The sequence below is a fragment of the Notolepis coatsorum genome, assembly GCF_963971535.1.
Source record: "Notolepis coatsorum genome assembly, chromosome: 3".
Classification (NCBI taxonomy): domain Eukaryota; kingdom Metazoa; phylum Chordata; class Actinopteri; order Aulopiformes; family Paralepididae; genus Notolepis; species Notolepis coatsorum.
This window is the reverse complement of record NC_140167.1, coordinates 24,407,007-24,419,708: the sequence shown is the minus strand read 5'-3', so window position 1 is coordinate 24,419,708 and position 12,702 is coordinate 24,407,007.

Sequence of the window (12,702 nt, the reverse complement as noted above, 5' to 3'; positions counted from 1 at the left end):
TCCCGCTGCTGTTCCTGTACCATTACGCATACGCCTGGTTGAGTTTTAGATTGTGATGTCACTCTCCCAGCGTATTGCCTCTGTTAGTTAGTTTGGACATTTCATCTCCCAGCGTATTGCCTCTGTTAGTTAGTTTGGACATTTCATCTCCCAGCGTATTGCCTCTGTTAGTTAGTTTGGACATTTCATCTCCCAGCGTAATGCCTCTGTTTTTGGTTCTCACTTAGAATAGTATTTTTGGACTTTACATCTCCCCCTGTGTGTTTTTCACACGAAGATATTATTACTTTGTTCACTTTGTTATTTGGACTGTTCTGCACCTGCTCTGTTTTTTCCCCCTTTGTGCATTAACTATCTCCTCTGTCCTGCAGAGCGGCCCAGATGATTTCCACCAGTCCTCCCAGTTCCTCCCTGTTTCCCAGCCCGCCTCCGCGGGCCTCAGTCCCCTCTGTTCCCAAGTTCTCCCCTTCTAGTTCCACCTAGTTCCTGTTCCCTAGTTCTCCCCTTTCTAGTTCCACCTAGTTCCTGGTCCCAAGTTCTCCCCTACTAGTTCCACCTAGTTCCTTGTCCCTAGTTCCCCTAGTCCCCGTTTCTCCTGTTCCCTAGCTCTCCTAGTTCCTAGTCCTCTCTCCCTAGTTCTCCTTGTCCCTGGTTTACCTAGTCTCTAGTTCCTCTGTCCCAAGGCGTTCCCTTAACCTTCCCTTAGGCGTTCCCTTACTTTCCCAAGGTGTTCCCTTTCCTGCCCGCCTCTTGCCCGCCTCTTAAAGGCACTTTACCTTCCCCTCTTGTGTTATTCCAGTGTTTTGTGTTTTCTCCCTTAAAGGGACAGTGCCCTTTTTCCCTGTTCACAATAAATATCTGTTTCTTGGCAAACCACCATACCTGTCTTGTGTTGTGCGATTGGGGTCGGTTACAAACCATAACAGATAGTTTGTTATCAGCGAGCCATATGCAGATTCTGCCTAGTTCCGAGCTGAGGGTTTTTTCAACCTGTAACTTGTTCTTGTCAGAGACCAGCAGGGCTGAGTCGTCCGTAAACAGGAACAAGTTGCAGTCACAAGCTGACGACATGTCATTTGCATAAATTAGGAACTCAAATAATAACGTTCAGACGCAAAAGAAAATCAAAACACAAACAATACCTCAGTTGACCCACTGGAGAACAACAACAACAACTAGAGTAGAGATAACTAATGTGTAAAACTAACCTAGATCAGCAGGAACAGATGACTTGAAACATGTGCCGCATAGACAATCGACGAGCACAGAGGGCAGGGGAGAGGGAACACAAGAAGAAAATGGGAACATGAGAAACACCTGGGCTGATTACAAATGGAGACACCTGGGAGGAAAGAACTACAGGAAACTGAAACAAGAAACTACAACTATGGAAAACAAAATAGGAAACAAAATACAATACACTGCGGCAAATAAATAATACTACAAAGACTAATACTAAACAGAGAACACAATACAAGGAGACTAGACCAAGACAAGATAAACATAATACATGAAAAAGAGTAGAGAGGAGAGAGCAGAGGAGAGAGGGAGAGCAGACAGAACAGAGAGAACACAGAGAGGCAGAATGAGGAGGGGAATCAATTCTCATTCACCAACGACTTACGACAAAAAGGGCTTTCTCTTAGGGCCATTTGAGACCTTTTCGGGTCGATTTTGGGATTCACCAACCGTCCCAATAAAACATATATAATTCATATTATATTATAATATATTGTCTATATTCATGTCTTGCACGAAAAGGTCTCAAATGGCCCTAAGAGAAAGACCTTTTTGTCGTAAGTCCATTGGTGAATGAGACCCATTTGTCCATGACAGAGGAGGGGGAACAGAGTGAGAGGAAGTCCAAGGCCTGGCGGAAAAGGCAGATTGTTACATTATCTGTCCATCAAAATGGACACAAATCTGGTGGAGACTGACTCCTCATCAAGCATGTCCAACAAACGGATCACTCCACATAGAAACAGGATTAAAACCGGACTAAGATGGACACACACAACAGATCAATGTAGCAGGGCCCTTACAATGCAGCATATTGATCAAGCAAGCTGGGATTTTACCAAAGTTTGACCCAGTGAGTAGGCTATGCATTCTAAATGTAAAATCGATTGGCTTGCAGATACTTTACTCAAAACTGTGAACTTGCTCACAACATATGTCGGTTACATTAATGGAAAGTTAGGATGTTTATATCCAATGGCATAGATGCAGAACAAAAATAGTAGCATAACGTGCAACAACATTCAAACATTCTACTGAGTTATAAGTCAGAAATACGTGTAGGCACATGGTGTGTAACATGACTAGGCATAGTTTCAAGTTTGTTTATTATTTGTCATAATAAAATACAGAATACTTTATGATGAAATGCTTGTTTCTGTATGAGCCCCTGAGAGTGTGCTTCATACAGTAAGTTAAAAAAGTTATTAAGAAGTAAGTAAAAAGTAAGATACTGTGATGTGCATGTGTGAAGTTCAGGCTTACAGCAAGACAGAGGAGAGGACACAAGGATATACTTTAAAAGATTAGCCATGGGGGTGACTGGGTAGCCTACTGTACCACTGCAGAGACCCAGGTTCAACTCCTGGCAATGGTCTCTGGCTTGGTCCGTTGTCCCTACAAACACAATTGCCAGTGTTCACAGGTTGGAAGCCGGTGCGACATGAGTCGTGGTCGTTGCAATACTGGCCAGTCCCTGTTCAGCAGGGAGGGGGGAGAGCGTGACACTCCTACTGTAGCTGCCAGGCGAAAAGAAGTGGCTGGCGACTTCACATGTATTGGAGGAGGCATGTGGTATAGTCTACAGCCGCACATGGCTCCCAGAGTGGGAGGACTCAGCACTGTGGCAGAAGGGAGGCACAGTCAGTCCCTGTGCAGCATGGGCCACCCGCTGGCACTGGGGTGGCTGCGGGAGAGAGTGCATTGGTTACTATGGTAACGTCAACCCCGTGGGAAGGCCTGGTCCAGTATTGAGCTCAGGCTCCCCTTGCATATTTTACTACATTTTACTAAACACAAGTACCCTGGCAATATATATGTATTATTACCGTATATATCTGTCTGTACATACCTGTACATAATCCTTTTAGGCTTTTACATATAAATACTATAGATACTTGTGGTGTTCTTCATTATGCCTGTAGGCGGAGCTCTAACATAGAGTATGTCATTCCCCTGCGCTGGGTGCGTCCTCCTGCGAGAGATGCGAAGTACATGGTATTACAGAGCAATGCTGCTCCTGCTCTGCTAATAAAGTAATTATGCTAAGTACTAATATGTTTATTCGTCGTTCTTACTACGACACAACAATACTATTATCTGTACATATCCCTTACCTACTCTTACTAGTTACACTGCTGGCCAGTATTTACAGTATCTACTTACTACCATAGTGTATTTATACCTGTATCAATGTACATATTAATATTACAACACTGTACATACATCCGATTAGCACTACACCCAGCAGTAGTACTAATCTATATTATTTTATGCCCAGTTTAATCACCTGTACATTGTATATTACATTTTCACTCTGGTTGGATGCCAAACTTTGTTGTACTGTATATTGTGTAATGACAATACATTTTAATCGAATCTAATATTTAAGGCACTGTCTAAATTTATCTTACATTGCTTAAGTTTTGAAGAAGGTCAGTCACAATTACATAATCATTACATAATTAATTACATTAAATTAGCTACATAAGGGTAGAAACTGATAACATAACTCATATAGAGGCATGATGATGAGTGGCACTGTATTTACACTACAGTCTTGCTTGTTACAGTGACAGTGACGGAAGGAAGGAAGGAGAGAAGAAAGAGGAAGCGTGGGAGAGCCTTTCTAGATGTTAGCATTCTAAGGGGTTGCGTGACAAAACCAGGTGAAATTATATTCAGGTGTGGGCGTGTGAGGAGCTTGAATGATGATTCAATCAATCAATCAATCAATCAAATTTATTTATAAAGCACATTTCACATGACGCGTGTCAACCAAAGTGCTGTACAGAGGGTAAATACACAAGATACATATAGACAACAATCACACTCCGTTTTATGGGAGGGCACACAGGCAAACACATAGAAAAACAGGGCATGAGTCAGTGAACGGGAAAGGCTAGTAGGTAGAAGTGGGTTTTGAGCCTCGATTTGAAGGCATCTATCGAGATTGATGTAGTATGCAGTAAACCAGCATGCACTAAACCAATCTGTGCGTACAAGGCGAGCGTAACAGGGTGAGTGTCTTGGTTACAGCCAGCCTATTGAAACTGCGTAACCAATGTCTCTTGTGGTCAGGGGTGTAGCTCCAGATTCTGGGCCCCATGAAAGAATGTATTTGTAGGCCCCCAGTGAATGTGAGCACGTGTAAGCGCGCGAGCCGATATTTTTTGGCCATTTTTTTATTGATGAAAACGCATAATATGCTTTTTACCTATACATTCGGATCAGCAGTTCAGCACCTGCACTGTTGGTGGGTGAGCCTAGTAAAGGATGTCGCATTGCGTTCATCTTCAATGAATGGACCAATGCAATAGTCTACCAAAGCCCCCCCTCTCTCTCTATATATCTCACACACACACACACACACACACACACACACACACACACACACACACACACACACACACACACACACACACACACACACACACACACACACACACACACACACACACTTCAGAAACAAACATAGTATCAATGAGAGCATCAATAATACACCTGAGTGATGTCTAGTAAAAAAAGGGAAAAAAAATTTTTTTTTTTTGGGGGGCCCCTCTCAGTGCTGGGCCCTTGGAATCATCCTAAGCTACCCCCCCCCCCAGCTACGCCCCTGCTTGTGGTGTCTGTGATAATATAATTGGTTTTTATTTTTACAGTATGTCCTGTATTTATTATTTTTGTTATTTCTATCGTCATTATTGTTATTGTTATTATTATTATTATAGTCCTGTGAAGTCCTGTTTATTATTATTATTATTATTATTATTATTATTATTATTATTATTATTATTATTATTATTATTATTATTATTATTATTATTATTATTATTATTATTATTATTATTATTATTATTATTATTATTATTATTATTATATTGTTTGTTGTCATGTTTTATTTTTCATGTAAAGAAAAGAAGAAAGGAAAGAAAAGAAAAAGATTTACAAAAAAAAATTAAAACAATCAACCCATGCCTAAAATAGATTATGTAAAAAGTGAAAGACACATTTGGCAAAATGACATCCAGCTACTTTAGTTTGAAACAACATTTAGCCACAGCTCAACGCAGGTTAGCGGGCAAGTCAGTCACGGGATTCAGCAGGTATCGCTGATTGGCTCAAATGCGGTGTGTTTATTATAAACAAGAACCCCTGTCTATTCAGGCCTTGATGAATGTTGTTATTTTCAAGCGGCTGACAGTAACGATCGGCCATTGTTACCCGTACAGCGAAGAGGGACAACGCGGGGTCCTATCGCTCGCGGTGCACAAACGCCTCTGAGGCTCTGCTCCAGCCTCAGACCTACAGACACATGGGTGTGAGACACAGAGTGCATGTTTTGTATTGGTGGAGGTGGGCAGTATCACAGACTCGACGTCTCCGGTAATGTATTCACCTGTTGGTATTTACACGGCTGCCGGACCCCCAGACTGATTTGATTATGCAAGCCGAGACAGATAGCACTACTGTTGCAATATTCATGTCCATGAAAATGCGTGGCTCGCTCATGAAATATGGGTCTTTGAGCATTTTCTTTTCTCCCCCAGTGCATTCAGAATCCATTTCCAGCTAACGCTTTTCCTGTAATTAGATACGGATATGTGGTCTACATTCTACCCCACCATCCTTACACACACACACACACACATACGTACATACATAAACGCGCACACAAACACACACACACACACACACACCCTCTCGCTCCTGCTAGAATCAGACTGGAGTCGCGACGAAGGCAAGCTAATTGCATTAGTATCAATTTACTGGCGCATGGCGGAAGACAGCAAGGCAAGTCGGTGATGTGTAACAGTCCAAAATATGTGGTGAGTGAGCACCAGAGGTGGCATGTGTGTGTGTGTGTGTGTGTGTGCGTGCGTGCGTGCGTGCGTGCGTGCGTGCGTGCGTGCGTGCGTGCGTGCGTGCGTGCGTGCGTGCGTGTGTGTGTGTGTGTGTGTGTGTGTGTATTGTACTTCTATACTTGCGAGGACCAAATGTCCCGACAAGGCTGGAACCATGAATGATTATGGTAAAAAAAAAAAGGAGGGCATTTTGGCCAGTCCTCACTTAAAAATAGTTAGCGTTATGGGTTATGTCCAAAGGTTATGGTTTAGAATCAGGGTTTGGGATGGAAGGTTAGGGTGGTTAGGCGTCTCGTGGCAAGGGTTAAGTTTAGGCTTGGCGCTCTAGGCGGGAATGAATGCAGTCAGTATAGTAGTCCTCCCAGATATAGTTATACTGTACACAAATGCATAATGTCTTCCAGCTCGCCAGAGAGAGAGAACAAGCAGCATGGCGTCAGGATAATGAAGGCAGAAAGAGGGGGTCCCAGTTGACAAACACACACACTCTCCCACTGCGACCTCCTGCCTGCGAGCACAGGACAGTGAATCATGCTCATAGTGTCTCAGTTACTCAGGCTAGCAGGGCCGCCCCGCAGAGGCACATTCAAATATCAAGTCGCAGCCTCTTAGGTGTCTCTGGGCTCGCGCTGGGCATATGTCTTCACTCCAACCTCGCCGTTCCCGGGAGCCTCGCGGGGGGAAATGTCAGAGGCTAAGAGATATCCTCTGGTTGCATCTCCAGTAATACGTGTGCAAGCATACGTATCTGTGCGCGGTTGTGTGTGTGTGTGTGATACCGAACATTGATGGCATTTTTTATTTGCACTTAACTGTTTTCCCATGGTGCACAGAGTCATCACCCACACCACCAATCTTTCTCTCTCTCACACACACACGCACGCACGCACACACACACACACACACACACACACACACACACACACACACACATGCACACGCACACGCACATGCACACACACACACACACACTGACACACACACACACACACACACACACACACACACACACACACACACACACACACACACACACACACACACACACACACACACACACACACACACACACACACACACACACCAAGTTTCACTGAGAAAGGAAATTGGAGTGTTTGAAGATAAACCCTAATCAGGGATAGATTTTCTAACTTGCTCGCCTGTGCTCAGCCTGGGCCGGCGCTGATAGCGGCTCTAATAACCACGCCTCGTTACCAATCCGCACCTCGTGAATCCTCCAAAAGGTCAAAATGATCAAAATGCCAAACGCCGTTGAGAGAGCTATGGAGTGAACTCGTTAGTGACACTGTAATGTGCATTCCCGCCATTGCCGGTTTCAAGGTGATTTCTTATTTAACCTCATTACGAGTTGGACTAACGATTGTAAATGTGACAGGCTTAACTGTAGGCTGAATGAAAGTGATCCCAGACGCTTGGAAATGTCCTTTCAGAAAAGCCACGTTAATCTAACATTTAACATCATCACATGCCTAACCCTAGACACCCTGGGTTCATACAACGGCACCGGAAATAGGTGGACACTGAGATTTATTCTGCCCCCCACTTACAGCCATTACCATGGGGGGGGGGTTAAGGGTTTCTGTCCTACAGGTTTCCATGAGTGGGAACTTATCTGGACCAGAATAAGTAAACATAATAAGTTGACAAGCAGCTGTGGCTCTACCTAACTGTGCCTATGTTCACAAGCGGCTGTGAACATAGCCCCCCCCCCCCCCCCCCCCCCCCCCCCCCAGTATGAGGAAATGGTTGCATTTCAATAGGCCATCATGGATTTCGATGGCTAATTCACTTGCCCTGTTGGATTGGATTGAAGCCTGGACATTCCCAAATTTCTCAACACTAAAGCGATCAGCGAAATAATTGTACGAGTCGACATCATATAATACATTGTTACAACTCACGATGGAATACATTGTTACAACTCACAATAAAATACATTGTTACAACTCACGATGGAATACACTGTTTCAACTCACGATGGAATACATTGTTACAACTCACGATGGAATACATTGTTACAACTCACGCTGGAATACATTGTTACAACTCACGATGGAATACAGGTTTTCAACTCACGATGGATGGAATACATTGTTACAACTCACGATGGAATACAGGTTTTCAACTCACGATGGAATACAGTGTTTCAACTCACGATGGAATACATTGTTTGAACTCACGATGGAATGCATTGTTACAACTCACGATGGAATACAGTGTTTCAACTCACAGCGATCAATATCAGCATGTAGGTTTCGTAGCACATCCTCTTGTATGCATATTTACAGACTGCTGGGAGGAGATGAGATCAGATAGGGATGGATGCTTATTAGTGAGAGACTTCCTGTCCTTTTGAGGGAGATAATATAATAATAATAATAATAATAATAATAATAATAATAATAATAATAATAATAATAATAATAATAATAATAATAATAATAATAATAATAATAATAATAATAATAATAATAATAATAATAATAATAATAATAATAATAATAATAATAATAATAATAATAATAATAATAATAATAATAATAATAATAATAATAATAATAATAATAATAATAATAATAATAATAATAATAATAATAATAAACTTATAGCACCTTTCATACAGAAACTGCAACTCAAAGTGCTTCACAACAGAAAAAAGATGAGCAGATAAAGTGCAGACATATAAAATCACAGTTTTTACATTAGGATCTAACATCCCAACAGGCCACCTTGTTTATGGTTTGATTCAGTTTTAGATAGACAATAATAAAAAGAGTAAAATAAAATAGACAGAGTAAAATAGTGCAATAGTGCAGTGCAATACAATTGTAGAATAGAATAGATAGTAAAATTATGCAATAGAATGGACAGAGTAAAATAGTGTTACAGTACAATCAACAGCGGGGTGTATTAGAAGGCTATGGTGAAGAGGTACGTTTTTAGCTTATTTTTGAAAATTATGTTGATAAAGCGCCGACAGCCGTATATTGATGAATAAATCGCTGACAGACTCATCATCAATTTTGATGAATTGACGAAAACATTGTCAAAAATGTTTTCTTCCACTTGAAGCACTTCTAACCTCATATCTTTATTTGAGCCTCCTATACATTACTGTGACGTTATATGGTGCAATACCTTTCCTAGTTATGTTGAGAAACTACAGATCTTACAGAGGGAAATGCTCCCACTTATTCTGACAAAAATAAATACTAGAAAAAAGCTTATAAAAGGGTGATACAAACTCAAATCGACAAGCTTTATTTTGGCTTGCAGGGGTCCATAGGTGTGGAATGAGCTTGAAAACAGTATACACATGTCATTATCTGTGTCTTTTTTCAAAAAGAGCTTAAGGCAACAGTTGCTCCTAAAATACATTTAATCTTTAATACCCTGAACGGCTGGGAACTTCTAAACTAGTGTCTGTAAACTTAGTGTCTGGGCCCCTATTCTCAATAAGCTGATAAGCTGGTCAGAGTGTCCCATTCTGCATCTCCATTATGTTTTATATGATTATATTTTAACTGATTTGAGAATAAATTTAACTCAAATGAACTCTGCGCTCGAATAATGAAATGTACTCCAGATGTACTCCAGCACACAACATTGGGGGGGGGTTGCATGAGGCGTACTCCTAATGAACTGAAGAGTTATTATATTTGTACTACCACAAATGAAGGACACAAATGTGTGACTATTACATTGTGGGTTATTATGTTACATGTGTGCGCAAATTGGCAGTGGCAATCAAAGTTACACACACATAGGATGATGAACCAGACAAGTAGTATACAGCTCATGACAGATAGCAGCGTCATCTCCAAATTGCGCGGCTGCCAATAATAGCCGACACTGAGCAATATCTTGCTAACTGTTTGGCTCTTCCCTTCGGAAGACCGGCCATCTGAAGGCCTCTAACACCAAACTTATGAACATGACCCAGGCTTCCAAATATTTAGCTTACTAAAAGTTTACAGTTGTAGCCCAGTTGTGATATGGTATGATCTAACAGTTGATACTTCAACATTTTGGTTGTAAAGGCTTCTTCTACCGAGCTTCGATGGTAAAAACCTGTAGCCTAGCACACACACACACATACACATACACGCATACATACACATACACATGCACGCACACGCGGTACCATGACAACAGGACTTCACATACAGTGTATAGACATAGCACAATAGAATATTCGGCAGTAGACAATAGGAAGAACAAATGGTCAGGTGATACTCATTGAATGACAACTGTGGCCAATGAGCTGTGTTTATAGCATCGTGTCAGGTGATGAGAGTACTAATATGTATTACTCGTATACATATATATATATATATATATATATATATATATATATATATATATATATATATATATATATATATATATATATATATATATATAATATGTATGTATGTATGTATGTATGTATGTATGTATGTATGTATGTATGTATGTATGTATGTATGTATGTATGTATGTACAACTATGCAGTGTTTGCAACAAGTGGCATATAAATGTCAGTGTTAGCAGCCTATACACGTCACTTGGGGGAAATACATGGCAACAACTACTGTGCATAATCAATTCAGAGCTTAGTAGGTCATGAAACAATACAAGGAAACAACTCATCCTATTCTCTCAGCATCTATACAGTACCATATCAACTAACCAACAAGGGTGTGTAGAGGTGATATCAGCACACTACTGTATTTCCTGGGTGCCTGCTGTGTGCTTTGAGCGATCCTTCCGGTCTCTGGAGTTTTGTTGATAATGCTTGCTCAACCTTTTGAAATATCATTATTTTTTACTTACGCAGCCCAGCGGGCATCTGTAAACGCACACATACTGTACTGTATGCACGCACATGTTGTACTGTATGCCTGAACGCGCATGCACGTCCGCCCATACACACAGCTTTTTTTCCTCACACAGATTCTATTTGCATGGCTTTGATGTCCCTCTAAGGCCCCTCTAGAGAGAGCAATTCTCTTTACTCTCTAATGCTAGGATTCGCCTCTGATACACACACACAGGCGCCTGCACACATACGCACACACACGCACACCCCCCCCCCCCCCCACACACACGCGCTCACTTAAACACATCAAGGATATAAGTGCATGTGATTGTGCACACACACATGTTCACATACACACACACACACACACACACACACACACACACACACACACACACACACACACACACAGAAACATAATGCTTTAAAAGCACACAAGCACATAAACAGACTAAGTATACATAGAACGTGTGCACACCCTAAGGATACACTTACATAGTATGTGCACACAGGCATACTCTGTACTAATTACAGGGTATTACTGTATCTGTGGACTTGGATTTCTCCATCATACTTTTTATGACCCAGTTACTCAAGACAATCCACAGACCTTGTTGTGAGCAGTTTCGTCTAGGAACAATTTTCTACCGAAGTACACCCGCCGCCATACATTATTATGGGGGTGTACTTCGTTAGAATCTAGTTCTTACATGAAACTGCTAACAACCAGGTCTGTGGATTGTCTTGAGTAACCATTAACTGGGTAATGGTTTCTGGAAAGAGACATTCATTGTGAGTTTTTCAAATTGTATCTTTTGGTGCTTTGAGTGTCACAAAGAAAAGTGCCATACAGCTCCATTGTATTGGAGTGACGGCAGATATCTCCAAAACTAGCGGCACGGTGGTGTAGTGGTTAACACTGTCGCCTCACAGCTAGAAGGTCCTGGGTTTGATTCCCGCTTGGGGACCAGGTTGCCGTGTTGCCAGTAACCCAGGTGGGGTATCTCCGTGGCCTTTCTATGTGGAGTTTGCACGTTCTCCCCGTGCTCGCAAGGTTTCCCCTCCCAATAACATAAACCCAATGGAAAAACATGCACAACAGATCGCTAACGCTGTCACGTACCTGACGAAGACGGACAGGAGCACTTGGATTGGTCCGGGAGCAGAGCTGCCCTTGGGCAGAAGGACAACGGGATGGGAAGTGCAGAGAACATTTCACTCAGCGACTCAGTGCATGTGTGTGTGTGTGTGTGTGTTCCTGTGGGTCGCCCATCGCATGTGTGTGTGTTAAAATCTGCATGACAAATAAAGACTTCTTCTTCTTCTTCTTAACTAGGGAAATCACACCGAAACTATCTGGACGGATAGATAGCACTCCGGGGAAGGGGGGTAATATGTTTTATTTTTATTTTGGGTGAACTGCCCCTTTAATTAAAGACATCAAATGAAAGACTCTTTGGCTCTTGACTCTTTTTATCACAGAGCTCAGCTTGGGGGTTGCTCAGGGGCACATTGGCAGAGGTGGTGGACAACATACAGTAGATGCAACACAAACTGCTCACACAGCTGAAATACACTCTCGGTCGCTGCCATGGATCGAACCTGTGACCTTCCAATTAGTGGCCGGCTTCTCTACCACCAGGCGACCCTGCTATCCTTAGAGTAAACTGCTATGTTGTGTGAAGTATGCAAATTGAAAGCATCGCACAGAGGTTCAGTCAGAATAGGTCCCAATGGGTGTGTGTGTAATTGTGTATGGGTGAGTGTGTGCGTGTGTGT